This window comes from Heterodontus francisci, chromosome 32, assembly GCF_036365525.1.
Source record: "Heterodontus francisci isolate sHetFra1 chromosome 32, sHetFra1.hap1, whole genome shotgun sequence".
NCBI lineage: Eukaryota > Metazoa > Chordata > Chondrichthyes > Heterodontiformes > Heterodontidae > Heterodontus > Heterodontus francisci.
In genome coordinates this window covers 23,213,048-23,226,573 of record NC_090402.1, presented here as the reverse complement: position 1 = coordinate 23,226,573, position 13,526 = coordinate 23,213,048, and the positions used below count along the sequence as shown (strand labels likewise).

At 43.2% G+C, this 13,526-nt stretch overlaps 1 protein-coding gene across 4 annotated transcripts in view; it reads right to left on the bottom strand.

The window, feature by feature from the left end:
• Positions 1-13,526, bottom strand: part of scai (suppressor of cancer cell invasion) — a 226,242-nt gene that overhangs the window by 176,697 nt on the left and 36,019 nt on the right. Inside the window, exon 2 of one of the 4 annotated variants that reach the window (XM_068012493.1) lies at positions 6,130-6,220. The exons of the other annotated variants lie outside the window; for them this stretch is intronic. The gene's annotated coding sequence lies outside the window, so the exon portion shown is untranslated. The remainder of the gene's footprint in view (positions 1-6,129; positions 6,221-13,526) is intronic. 4 annotated transcript variants of the gene reach the window in all.

Genomic DNA, 13,526 nt, shown 5'->3' with positions numbered 1-13,526 from the left:
TCAAGCTTGGCTGGGATGGTGGCATGATTGATTAGCCCACCTAACACTGAATGTCAAAAATACCAGAGAGATACTGGTGACCTACAACAGTACCCCAAGCAAAGAGTCAATGCCCAAGAAAAGAATACGAGAAAAGAGAAAATGGAAGGGTATTCAACATTTTTCTTACTTTTGATTACTCTGCATTAATCTTAGGCTACAAATAAAATTAAAAACCACACAACTGCCAATCAGTTCCATTTTTAACCTCTGTTCGTCCTTCGAGGCGAAGATGACCATTCCAAACATCTGGGGTGCTTAACAGGATTTCCATGGGTACATGGCCTCCTCCTGAAGTCCCCAGCATCACAGATGCCAGACCTCAGCCAATTTGATTCACTCCGCGTGATATCAAGAAACGACTGAAGGCACTGGATACTGCAAAGGCTATGGGCCCTAACAATATTCCAGCAATAGTACTGAAGACCTGTGCTCCAGAACTTGCCGCGCCCCTAGCCAAGCTGTTCCAGTACAGCTACAACATTGGCATCTACCCTGTAAGGTGGAAAATTGCCCAGGTATGTCCTGTGCACAAAAAGCAGGACATCCAACCCGGCCAATTACCGCCCCATCAGCCTACTCTCTATCGGTAAAGTGATGGAAGTTGTCATCAACAGTGCCATCAAGTGGCACTTGCTTAGCAATAACCTCCTCAGTGACGCTCCGTTTGGGTTCTGCCAGGGCCACTCAGCTCCTGACCTCATCACAGCCTTGGTTCAAACATGGACAACAGAGCTGAACTCCAGAGGTGAGGTGAGAGTGACTGCCCTTGACATCAAGGCAGCATTTGATCAAGGAACCCTAGCAAAACTGAGGTCAATGTGACTCAGGGGGAAAACGCTCCGCTGGTTGGAGTCATACCTAGTGCAAAGGAAGATGGTTGTGGTTGTTGGAGGTCAATCTGAGCTCCAGGACATCACTGCAGGAGTTCCTCAGGGTAGTGTCCTAGGCCCAACCATCTTCAGCTGCTTCATCAATGACCTTCCTTCAATCATAAGGTTGGAAGTGGGGATGTTTGCTGATGATTGCACAATGTTCAGCACCATTCATGACTCCTCAGTCCGTGTAGAAATGCAACAAGACTTGGACAATATCCAAGCTTGGGCTGATAAGTGACAAGTAACATTCGCGCCACACAAGTGCCAGGCAATGACCATCTCCAACAAGAGAGAATCTAACCATCTCCCCTTGACATTCAATGGCATTACCATTGCTGAATCCCCCACTATCAGCATCCTAGGGGCTACCATTGAGCAGAAATTGAACTGGAGTAGCCATATAAATACCGTGGCTACAAGAGCAGGTCAGAGGCTAGGAATCCTGCAGCAAGTAACTCACCTCCTGACTCCCCAAAGCCTGCCCACCATCTACAAGGCACAAGTCAGGAGTGTAATGGAATACTCTCCACTTGCCCGGATGGGTGCAGCTCCAACAACACTCAAGAAGCTCAACACCATCCAGGACAAAGCAGCCCGCTTGATTGGCACCCCATCTACAAACATTCACTCCCTCCACCACTGACGCACAGCAGCAGCAGTGTGTACCATCTACAAGATGCACTGCAGCAACGCACCAAGGCTCCTTAGACAGCACCTTCCAAACCCACAACCTCTACCAACTATAAAAGGACAAGGGCAGCAAATGCACGGGAACACCACCACCTGCAAGTTCCCCTCCAAGCCACACACCATCCTGACTTGGAACTATTTCACCGTTCCTTCACTGTCGCTGGGTCAAAATCCTGGAACTCCCTTCCTAACAGCACTGTGGGTGTACCTACCCCACATGGACTGCAGCGGTTTAAGAAGGCAGCTCACCACCACCTTCTCAAGGGCAATTAGGGATGGGCAATAAATGCTGGCCTGGCCAGCAATGCCCACATCCCATGAATGAAAAAAAAAGATGACTGCTAAAGCCGTTCCACGCCCAGAAGGTTCTGTTTAGTTTAGAGATACAGCACTGAAACAGGCCCTTCGGCCCACCGAGTCTGTGCCGACCATCAACCACCCATTTATACTAATCCTACACTAATCCCAAATTCCTACCACATCCCCACCTGTCCCTATATTTCCCTACCACCTACCTATACTAGGGGCAATTTATAATGGCCAATTTACCTACCAACCTGCTGGTTCTGCTGCAAATAGGGCAGGATACCGCAGATGATTAAGTTTTGGACAAGGCATGGCTCAGGATTTCCTCTCCTTGCATTTTCTCTCTGCCTCCGACATGCGCTTGCTTTCAAAGGAGGCTGCGCCCTTTATTTATTTGGTTGCGCCAGGTGTAGCAATCCTGGATGAGCTTCTCCCAGGACTCTGGGTCGATTTCAAAACTTCTATGCAAAGTCTTCAGAGTGTCCTTGTAGTGCTTCCTTTGAATGCCATGGGAGCGCACCCCAGACTCAAGCTCTCCATAGAAGATTCCCATTGATAAGAGTGCATCAGGAATCCTGGCTACCTGACCAGTCCAAATCAGTTGTGACGGTCTCAATATGGTGTGGATGCTTGGCATGCCAGCTCGGGTCAGCACCTCAGTGTCTGGTACTTTGTCACACCATCTGATCTTTAGAAGCCTCTGAAGGCAGCTCGTTAAAGTGTTTGAGCTTCTTGGCATGATGCCGGTACACAGCCTAAGTCTCGCATGCGTAGAACAGAGTGGACAGAATTATTGCTCTATAGACTTGGTTTGGTTGGCAGACTTACTCCTCTTTATTCCCAGACTGATGTTTGAAGTCTGCTGAAGGCTACACTTTCTTTGGCAATTCTTGCATGTGTCTCGTCATCAATATAGACAGCTCGAAAGTGTGTGATGCCGAGATGTGAACTGACCAGCTGCTGAAGTTCTGGTCATGGACTGATACCTTGGGTTTGAGATGGGGTGTTCCTGGAGCAGGCTGGTACATAAGATCAGCACAAAGAAAACTGAAGTAAAGGCCAAAGTTATCACATGCATTGGAGAACATGCCCATGCTACATTGCATGTACAGCTCTGAACAGGCAAACAGGAAATCACGAAATATGTTCTTGGAGACCTTGAATTTTGCCCAGAGTTGTCTCAAATTGAGCAGCTTCCCATGCATGTGATACCCGATTTCGATGCCAGGTTCACCATCATGGAAGGCATCGGAAAGCATGGTGGAGAAAAACATGCTGAAGAGGGTTGGTGCTAGCATGCAGCCTGATTAACTGCAATAGTAACTGTGAAAGGGTCAGAAGATTCACTATCATCCAGGACACACACAAGCATGTCTTCATGCAACTGTCGAACCATTATGAAAGATTGCCTCTGTCAGGCATACCTCAATGACAATTCATCACTATCCAAGCACAATGCCTTCTGAAACATCTGCAGAACTGTCCAAAGCAAGCTCAGAGAGATGCAAGACACTTGGCTGCATCAGAAAGCAGACAAGCTCCAGTCATACGATGACCACAACAACTGGAAGAGATTCTATGATGCTCTGAAATCTGTTTACAGGTCCCTGTCTACTGGTTCATCACCAATCCTTGTTGCCAACAGGTCAACACTGCTCACAGAAAAAACTCAAATTTTAGAAAGATGGGGTTTAACGACATCCTCAAAATCGGCCTTCGTCCATCAACGACAAAGCTATTAACAGGCTGCCACAGGTTACCATCAACTGTTAATGACCCTCCCACACTGTTAGAAATGACAAAAGCTATGAAACTCCTGCAGGTTGACGAACCACCAATATGGTGTTTGTAGTTAGTCAGCTCCTGGAGAAATGCCAAGAACAGAACATGGACTTTTACATGTTCGTTGACCTGACGAAGACCTTCAACAGTAAGTCGTGCGGCCTTTGGAAGGTACTAGAGAAATTCGCTGCCCTGAGAAATTCATCACAATGGTTTTAATCTCTATTTCTGTATCAGATGTTGAATGTTGAAATGTCATGGGGAGGCTAAGAAGTGAGTTGATGTTGTAGTATGTCTAGATTAGACCAGCTTAAATGAACCATTTGCTCTTTTCTGTGGGAAGTGTCACACCAGTTACTCTTTTCTTCTGCCAATACATCCTGGTGCAATATCTAATTAGCAGTCCTCAAGCCAAACATTTTCAATCAAGGTGAATTTTGCATTTGATTGGCTCCAAATTCAAACCTTTCCCTCAAACACAAGCAAACAATTTAAACCAATGATCCGTTTACTTGCAAGAATTGGAGAACTATTCCAGGTTTACTATGCATAACATCAAAACTTCAAACAGCAGAATCCCTAATTTTGCAGAAAAATATCATCCCACTTAAGAAATCACTGAAATAAGCAATTATCTGAGAATGTGATTTTATCAGGTCATGGAGAGGAAAACAAGCATTCTTCTATTTATTATTAAACAAGCCAGACTATTGGAGAAAAGGAGGCACCGAGTTGAAGGCAACCATTTCCCCACATGGAAAGTTGAAAAACGAGAGAGTCAGTACTCTGGCACATCCTAATGACTTAATTCATCACAACAAAAAAACCTGGACCAGGAAGCAATTTTACCCCTTTGAGCAGAGAAAGGCTAATTAAGATTGGAAGAAAGGAAATATTTAATTTAAAAAATAAAAATAAAAAATACACACTCTTTATCAAGTACAGATTTTGACCCTGGGATCTGTTCAGCTTCCAATCATTATCCTGAAATCACTGCACAAAAGTTCTTAGTAGCGTTATTTTTGACGGCGTGGTTGATAGTTGAATTACCAAGACTGTTGAAAGTCAAAAGCTCCTCCCCTAGGTAGCGCTAAGACTTTTCACTGTACTTTGACATGTGAATGCGACTCATTCCAAAGCAACAACCTTATGTGATTACTGAAAATACTACATTAACTTCTTTGCAAGATAAAAATTTTAAATCAATATACTTTTACATCCTCCCATTAAAAAACTATTGGATAATACAGAAACTAGACAATTCAATAAAAAAAATTAAGAAAACGACAGAATTTCATTTATATATGTGATCTCATTTATTTCTCTTTTGGGATTATTTTAACCGTACCAACAAAAGCATCCTATAATATTTCATGAGATTTATTATTCTCTAAATTTTACATCGTCTAACGTAGGTTTCTTTATAATCAAGGCTTAAAAGGTTAAGTAAATTTAGCGTACTTAAAATGTTAGAAATGCTAAAGATTCTGTTTCCTGCATAGATAAATGAAGAATGGTTGCTAGGAGAGATTAGCTCTGCAAGTTTTCAACAGACGTTTTTCATTATGCTTGACATACACAATGCAAAACACAGTGTTGTGAGTTATTTGTAGTCACACTATCCCTGAACTGCAAGTTCATTTTTTTTAAATATTGTGACAAGTAAAAGAGGAACTTGCAGTTTCACCAGTTTTCACTGCCTTCTTTGGGTCAAAATAGATGACAGGTGAGAAGATATATGGCAGCATTCTCAAATGGAGGGATGCAGGTGCTAGTAGACGATTAAATTCATGACCAAGCCAGAAACCACACTAAAAATAGCACAAATGCTGGTTTGGGAGAATTAAAACCACAAGAAAAGGGTTTCACAGTATTGCACCAGAGTATTATGGGGTCTTCCAGAATTGGCATTTTAGTTATAGGTGTAGTCCCTGCGCAGAATTTCTAACATAGTACATACCATCATAACCTTATATTATTTATATATTTCTGCTCACCTCCCATTGCTTAATTATTTCCACCGTTCCCATTCCAGGCACGTCTAGTGATTTCGTTAAATAGTGGATTCTGCTATGACAGTAGCTTGGCAATAGCGGTTTTCAACCCTAAACCTAACCCTCAACCCTAGTTCAGCCACTAACCCTATAACCTAAATTGCGCAGCATAAATAGCACAATGTAGTTCCTGCTGAGGTCTACACCATTACTGAAGATGCAGTTCAGCTGCATTGTCAATATCACTATGTTCTTGTCTCATCTATTGTTTGGTCTTCTTATACTTTCTCGCATACTCAGCTATCTCCAATTCTTCTTCAAATTCTAAGAAAAAAAGGCAGGGATTCCCTTTCAAATGCATCTATAGGACGACCGTGATCCAGTTACAATCACTATGCCAACAGTTGCAAATGTTTTTAGCTACTACGCCCAACACTTACTTTTCTTCATTCCCGGATATTTTCCATACTAGCAACTCTAGGACGTTCGATGCCAACCGGGCAATAGAGAGCTGATTTTTCTTTTGCTTTGCTGTGGGAATAAAATTACCAAAAATAAGAGTTTAAATTCCATAAACCACTCATGATTGTTTTCTGGAGACCAACACATTTCTTCTCTGCCCCCATCTCTTCCTAGAGTCACACAGCACAGAAACAGGCCCTTCGGCCCATCGTGTCCATGCCGGCCATCAAGCACCTATCTGTTCTAATCCCATTTTCCAGCACTTGGCCTGTAGCCTTGTATGCTACGGCTTTTCAAGTGCTCATCTAAATACTTCTTCAATGTTGCGAGGGTTCCTGCCTCTACCACCCCTTTAGGCAGTGTGTTCCAGATTCCAACCACCCTCTGGGTGAAAATTTTTTTCCTGAAATCCCCTCTAAACCTCCTGCCCCTTACCTTAAGTCTATGCCACCACCCCCACCCCCCCGGTTATTGACACCTCTGATAAGGGAAAAAGTTTATTTCTACCTACCTCATCCTTTAAGACCCACCTTAAAACCTATCTCTTCGGCAAAGCTTTTAAGTTACCAATCCTAATACCTCCTTCTTTGACTCAGTGTAAATTTTTGTCTGATTACGCTCCTGTGAAGTGCCTTGGGAGATTTTCTTAAGTTAAAAGCTCTATATAAATGCAGGTAGCTGTTGATTAAATAAAATGTCGAACAGAAAGTGTAGATTATTTCACGACCAGAACCAGCAGTGAACTCCCCCACAGTTTATTACTGTATCCAGGATACCACACGCCTGTTGGAATATGCTATTGTGACATCATAAATGGAAGCGGAACATTGGGGTAGAGACTTGTAACGATTAGCAAGCTGTAACTCCTCACAAGCTTTGTGCAATAAATGTATCAGCTTGGCAACACTTTCAACCTGGATTCAAAAAGCAACAGGGTTTGAGGCCCTTTTGAGCACATAATCTAGCACAATGTTCCACTGAAATACTAAAAATGTTAGTGTCGTCCTTTTTGAGACACATTAAACTGAAATATTATCCACCTAGTCTAAGTGGACAAGACAGACATGACATTAACCAAGTAAGAGCAAAGATATCTCTGGTTATCCGCTATGAATGACTGGTGTGGGAAATGTAAAGTGTCATTTCTATACTGCACGCAGGACTGAACATTGTAGAGTAGAAGAAATTTTCCGCTGCCCCTAACTGTGCTGCACCTGGCCCATGAACTTGATGATGGCACTAGTACCAAAAACACGAAGTGTCCAAGAACACAGCTCATGTCTCCTACAAGGAGATAGGAACATAGAAAATAGGAGCAGGGATAGGCCATTCAGCCCTTTGGGCCTGCTCCGCCATTCAAAAAAGATCATGGCTCATCATCTAATTCAGTACCCTGTTCCCGCTTTCTCCCCATATCCCTTGATCCCTTTGGCATTAATATATCGGTCTCCTTCTTGAATATATTTAATGACTTGGCCTCCACTGCCTTCTGCGGTAGAGAATTCCACAGGTTCACCACCCTCTGAGTGAAGAAATTTCTCCTCATCTCGGTTCTCAATGGCATACCCCGTATCCTGAGACTGTGACCCCTGGTTCTGGACTCCCCAGCCATCGGGAACATCCTCCCTGCATCTAGCCCGTCTAGTCCGGTTAGAATTTTATAGGTTTCAATGAGGTCCCCTCTCATTCTTCTAAACTCTAGCAAATATAGGTCTAGTCGACCCAATCTCTCCTCATACGTCAATCCTGCCATCCCAGGAATCAGCCTAGCAAATCGTCTTTGCAATCCCTCCATGGCAAGAACATCCATCCTCAGATAAGGAAACCAAAACTGCACACAATACTCCCGATGTGGTCTCACCAAGGCTCTGTATAATTGCAGTAAGACATCCTTGCTCCTGTACTCAAATCTTCTTGCAATGAAGGCCAACATACCATTCGCCTTCCTAACTGCTTGCTGCACATGAATGTTTGCTTTCAGCGACTGGTATACAAGGACACGGAGGTCTCGTTGCACCTCCCCCTTTCCCAATCATCACCATTCAAATAATAATCTGCCTTTCAGATTTTGCCACCAAAGTGGATAACCTCACATTTATCAAAGTTATACTGCATCTGCATTTGCCCACTCACCCAACTTGTCCAAATCACATTGGAGCCTTTTTGCATCCTCCTCACAGCTGACATTTCCCCCCAGCTTTGTGCTATCTGCAAACTTGGAAATGTTACATTTAGTTCCCTCACCCAAGTCATTATATATGGTGACTAGTTGGGGCCCAAGCACTCATCCCTGCAGTACCCCACTAGTTACTGCCTGCCACCCGGAAAAAGATGTGGAGAAGAGCATAAGCAGAGCTGCACTACTATGAACCACTACAATTCCATAGATTTGAATGAAATACACTTGAGAGTTTATCTCCACCACAACTTTTAAACTGGAGTCTGCAAGATTTGTCCTTTTACGCCAGATTTATTTTTCCTTACTGTGTAACTTAATATACTAGTTCTTTTGCTCTGTGAATACACACTAATAAAAAAAGTTTGAGAGATAAGAGCAGCAGCAGGCCATAAGGCCCCTTGAAGCTACTCTGCCATTCAATATCATGATGAATTTCTAAAATTATCTCTACTTTCCCGCCCTATCCTCAAATTCCCAGCGTTCAAGAATACACTCAATGACCGAGTATCCACAGCCCTCGATGGTAGAGAATTACAAAGATTCACAACTCAGTCCTAAATGGCCGACCCCTTATCCTGAAATTGTGACTCTCCAACCAGAGAAACAGCCTCTCAGCATCTACCCTGTCAAGCCCTCAGAATTTTGTGTTTCTAGGAAATCACTTCTCATTCTCCCAAGTTCCAGAGAATATAGGCCCATTCTGCTCAATCCTCTGGCAATTACAATACTACTTGATCAGGGCAGTTGACATGATATTTTGGAAATTAGGATGGTGAGGTCTACAAGAACACCTTAATATTTGTTGGGAGTTCCTGACACAGTTTGAACCTATACAAGACTGAACTCTATCACATGACAGAACAAAGTACTTGCTATATACCAAGCAGCAATTCATCAGGCTGATAAATGGGCTCTTAAAATTATCAAGCTATCTGCTATTGCTGAGGTACATGTTGAATGCTGTTGCTTTGAAGCTATAATTATCTGCATTTTGGAATTCAGTGAAATAGATTGCCAAATTTTAACTTTCCTGAAATGTTTTGAGAATTGTGGCTTACTTTTGGTACCTCACAATAATGATCATTCCTGCACATCTAATATTTAACATAATTCACCAACCTCGAGAAAATGAACCAGGAGAAAAAACTTCAAATACACTTGATATAAATTAGTGCAATTTCACATTGTAAACACAGTTTTGTACCCCTTCTTCCAAACAGTAAAGTTCCTCTAGTACTTTTTGGGTGAGAAGAGAAGACATTCTAAACTACTGTAGCTGCAGAACACTCATTCATGCAGTACAGCCCAAAAATAGTCTGGTGATGTCTGATGACAAGTTAACTGTAGATTTACTTAAACTATAATAAATTAATGCTCATAACTGACTTCTCTCTCGATTTACTACACTCCAAGTTTATAAAAATATATGTACCCACATTTTTCTTCAGTTCAAAGTCCAGCCAATTAAGCCAACATTTCATTATTTAACCTTCAGGAATTGGAAACATCTGTGCCCTTAAATTAACAATTAATCGCTGGGTCCAAGATTGCTGTCGTCAGATTCTAATCAAAATCTCAAATTTCCTTGGTGAATCATCTCATTAATAAATGCTGCAAAATGACACTCAGAGCTCATTTGTCTGGATAATTACATCATGAGTTCTTCCTTGGTTGGCAGCAGCTTCTAAGTATAGAAGAGAGGAAAGAATATTTTTTATTCATTCAAATGTGGGTGTCGCTGGCAAGGACAGCATTTATAGCCAATCCCTAATTGCCCTTGAAAAGGTGATGGTGAGCTGCCTTTTGACACACTGCAGTCCACGTGGGGTAGGTACACCAACAGTGCTGTTAGGGAGCTCCGGGATTTTGACACAGCGATGGTGAAGGAACAGCAATATAATTCCAACTCAGGATGGTGTGGGGCTTGGAGGAGGAGAACTTGCAGGTGGTGGTGTTCCCATCTATCTGCTGCTCTTGTCCTTCAAGGTGGTAGATGTCACCGTTTGGGAAGGTGCTGTCTAAAAGGAGCCTTGGTGCGTTGCTAGTGCATCTTGTAGATTGTACACACTGTTACCACTGTGCGTCAGTAGTGGAGGGAGTGAATGTTTGTGGATGGGTACCAATCAAGCGGACTACTTTGTCCTGGATGGTGTCGAACTTCTTGAGTGTTGTTGGAGCTGCACCCATCCATGCGGATAGATATTTGGGAGACAGCAGGTGAGTTACTCACCACGGATTTCCCAGCTTCTGACCTGCTTTTGCAGCCACGGTATTTCTGTGGCTGGTCCAGTTCAGTTTCTGGTCAATGGTAACCCCCAGGATGTTGATAGTAGGGGATTCAGCAATCATAATGCCTCTGAACATCAAGGGGAGATGGTTAGAGTCCCTCATTTGAGATAGTCATTGCCTGGCACTGTTACTTGCCACTTATCAGCCCAAGCCTGGATAGTGTCCAGGTCTTGCTGCATTTCTACATGGACTGCTTCAGTATATGAGGAGTCGCGAATGGTGCTCAACATTGTGCAGACAGCAGCGAACATTCCCACTCCTGACCTTATGATTGAAGGAAGATCATTGATGAAGCAGCTGAAGATGGTTGGGCCGAATGCAAATGCTTCAGCCTCATCTTTTGCACTGATGAGCTGAGCTCCCCCCTCATTGAGGATGGGAATATTTGTGGAGCCACCTCCTCCAGTTCATTGTTTATTTGTCCACCACCATTCATGACTGGATGTGGCAGGACTGCAGAACTTAGATCTGATCCGCTGGTTGTGGGATCGCTTAGCTCTGTCTATCGCATGCTGCTTATGCTGTTTGGCACGCAGGTAGTCCTGGGTTGTCGCTTCACCAGATTGACACCTCATTTTGAGGTATGCCTGGTGCTGCTCCTGGCATGCCCCCCCCTGCACTCTTCATCGAACCAGGGTTGATCCCCCGGCTTGATGGTAATGGTAGAGTGGGGGATATGCTCGGCCATGAGGTTACAAATTGTAGTCGAGTACAATTCTGCTGCTGGTGCTGATGGCCCACAGCACCTCATGGATACCCAGTTTTGCGTTGCTAGATCTGTTTGAAATCTATCCCATTTAGCAAAGTGGTAGTGCCACACAACACGAGAGTATCCTCATCATGAAGATGGGACTTTGTCCACAAGGATCGTGCAGTGGTCACTACTACCAATATTGTCATGGACAGATGTATCTGCGGCAGGCAGATTGGGGAGGACGAGGTCAAGTATGTTTTTGCCTTTTGTTGATTCCCTCACCACCTGCTGCAGAACCGGTCTAGCAGCAATGTCCTTTAGGACTCAGCCAGTTTGGTCAGCAATGGTGCTACCGAGCCACTTTGGAGAGAACATGAAGTCTCCCATCACCATTCTGCACCCTTGCCACCCTCAGTGCTTCCTCCAAGTGCTGTTCAACATGGAGGAATACTGATTCATCAGCTGAGGTGGGGGGGGCTGCTGTAGGCAGTAACCAGTAGGAGGTTTCTTTGCCCGTATTTGACCTGCCGCCATGAGACATCATGGGGTCCACAGTCAATGTTGAGGACTCCCAGGGCAACTCCCTCCCAACTGTGCCACCACCTCTGCTGGGTGTATCTTGCCGGTGGGACAGAACATACCTGGGGATGGTGGTAGCAGTGCCTGGGACATTGTCTGTAAGGTATGATTCCATGAGTATGACTATGTCAGGCTGCTGCTTGACTAGCCTGTGGGACAGCTCTCCCAACTTTGGCACAAGCCCCCAGATATTAGTAAGGAGGGCTGGGTCGACAGGGCTGGGTTTGCTGTAGTCATTTTCAGTGCCTAGGTCAATGCCAGGTGGTCCATCCTGTTTCATTCCTTATCGACTTTGTAGTGGTTTGATACAACCGAGTGGTATTTTCAACATGTCGTCCAGACCAGGTAAGGACAGCAGATTTCCTTTCCTAAAGGACGTTAGTGAACCAGATGGGTTTTTACGACAATCGACAATGATTTCATGCTCATTAATGACATCAGCTTTTAATTCCAGATTTATTAATTGAATTCAAATTTCACCTTCTGCTGGAGTGGGATTCAAACCCATGTCCCCAGAGCAATACTCTGGGTCTCTGGGTTACTAGTCCAGTGGCTATACTACTACGCCATCACCCTCCCCATTGTAAATCATTCCCTGATACATCATACACAAACAGCAGTTCCACTGAGGGATCCGCAATACATGTGGTTTTCTCCCTCAACGTTTCATATGCCAGGAATGGAACAAGATATGACACAAGATTTCAAAAATATATGGATTTTATTCCCTTTATTAAAAATGAACTCGCCCCTTTTCAGGTCAAGAATCATGCATCATCTCCCAAAGTCTGCCAATGTCATGGTGTCACTGGTCATTGCGTTGAACGTAAAACTGTGTGGATTCACCTTTGAGTGTTTAGCTTCTATAGGGAAATACTTGGCCTCCAACTTAAGACACAGCGGACACCAGAAACTCACCTGTGAGAATGATAAGGCCAAATCTGCATCTTACATCAATGTGGAGAGGAATTGTGGAACATAAAAAAAACTATCATATTACCTATTAGTGTTTCCCATTTCCTCCACACAAGTAACTTACAGGAGTAAATATTGCTGAAAAGTAGTATTCAACTGAGTAGCTCTAAAGAGTTTATAAATCAAACAGTGAAGTTTGATTGGTGATTAGTTGGCAGAGTAATAAAATGTAAAGGTTCCAGTGATAAAGCAATTTGTTTTGAAACAAATCATGTACCAGCAGCTTGATCTTTACTGCATTTTATTTAAAAAATGGAAATAATTGTCAACAATATTTGTTACCTGGAAGCAGTTACAATCCAATAATCTAATCTGAGTTTAAACAATATTATAGACAGCAGAAGTGACATCATTTGAAACCAGAGGTTAGATTACTGCTCTGGAATCAATCCCTGATGCCTGCAATTTCTTTTTGTAGGATAGGAGTTTCATGTTCATGAAGAGATTTAATTGAGCTCAGACTGATTTGTGCTAATGCTGACTCCGACTGCCAGTATGTTCCATTTCACTAATGCTTGATGACATTCATAGTACAGGTTTAATAACTGATATTATCACAAGTTTTTTGAAGAAAGAACCTGCAGTAGATTAATAAAGATTTCTATATTCAAGAGACAGATAGAAACACAAATTATAATTACACAGCCATGTCAAAACAC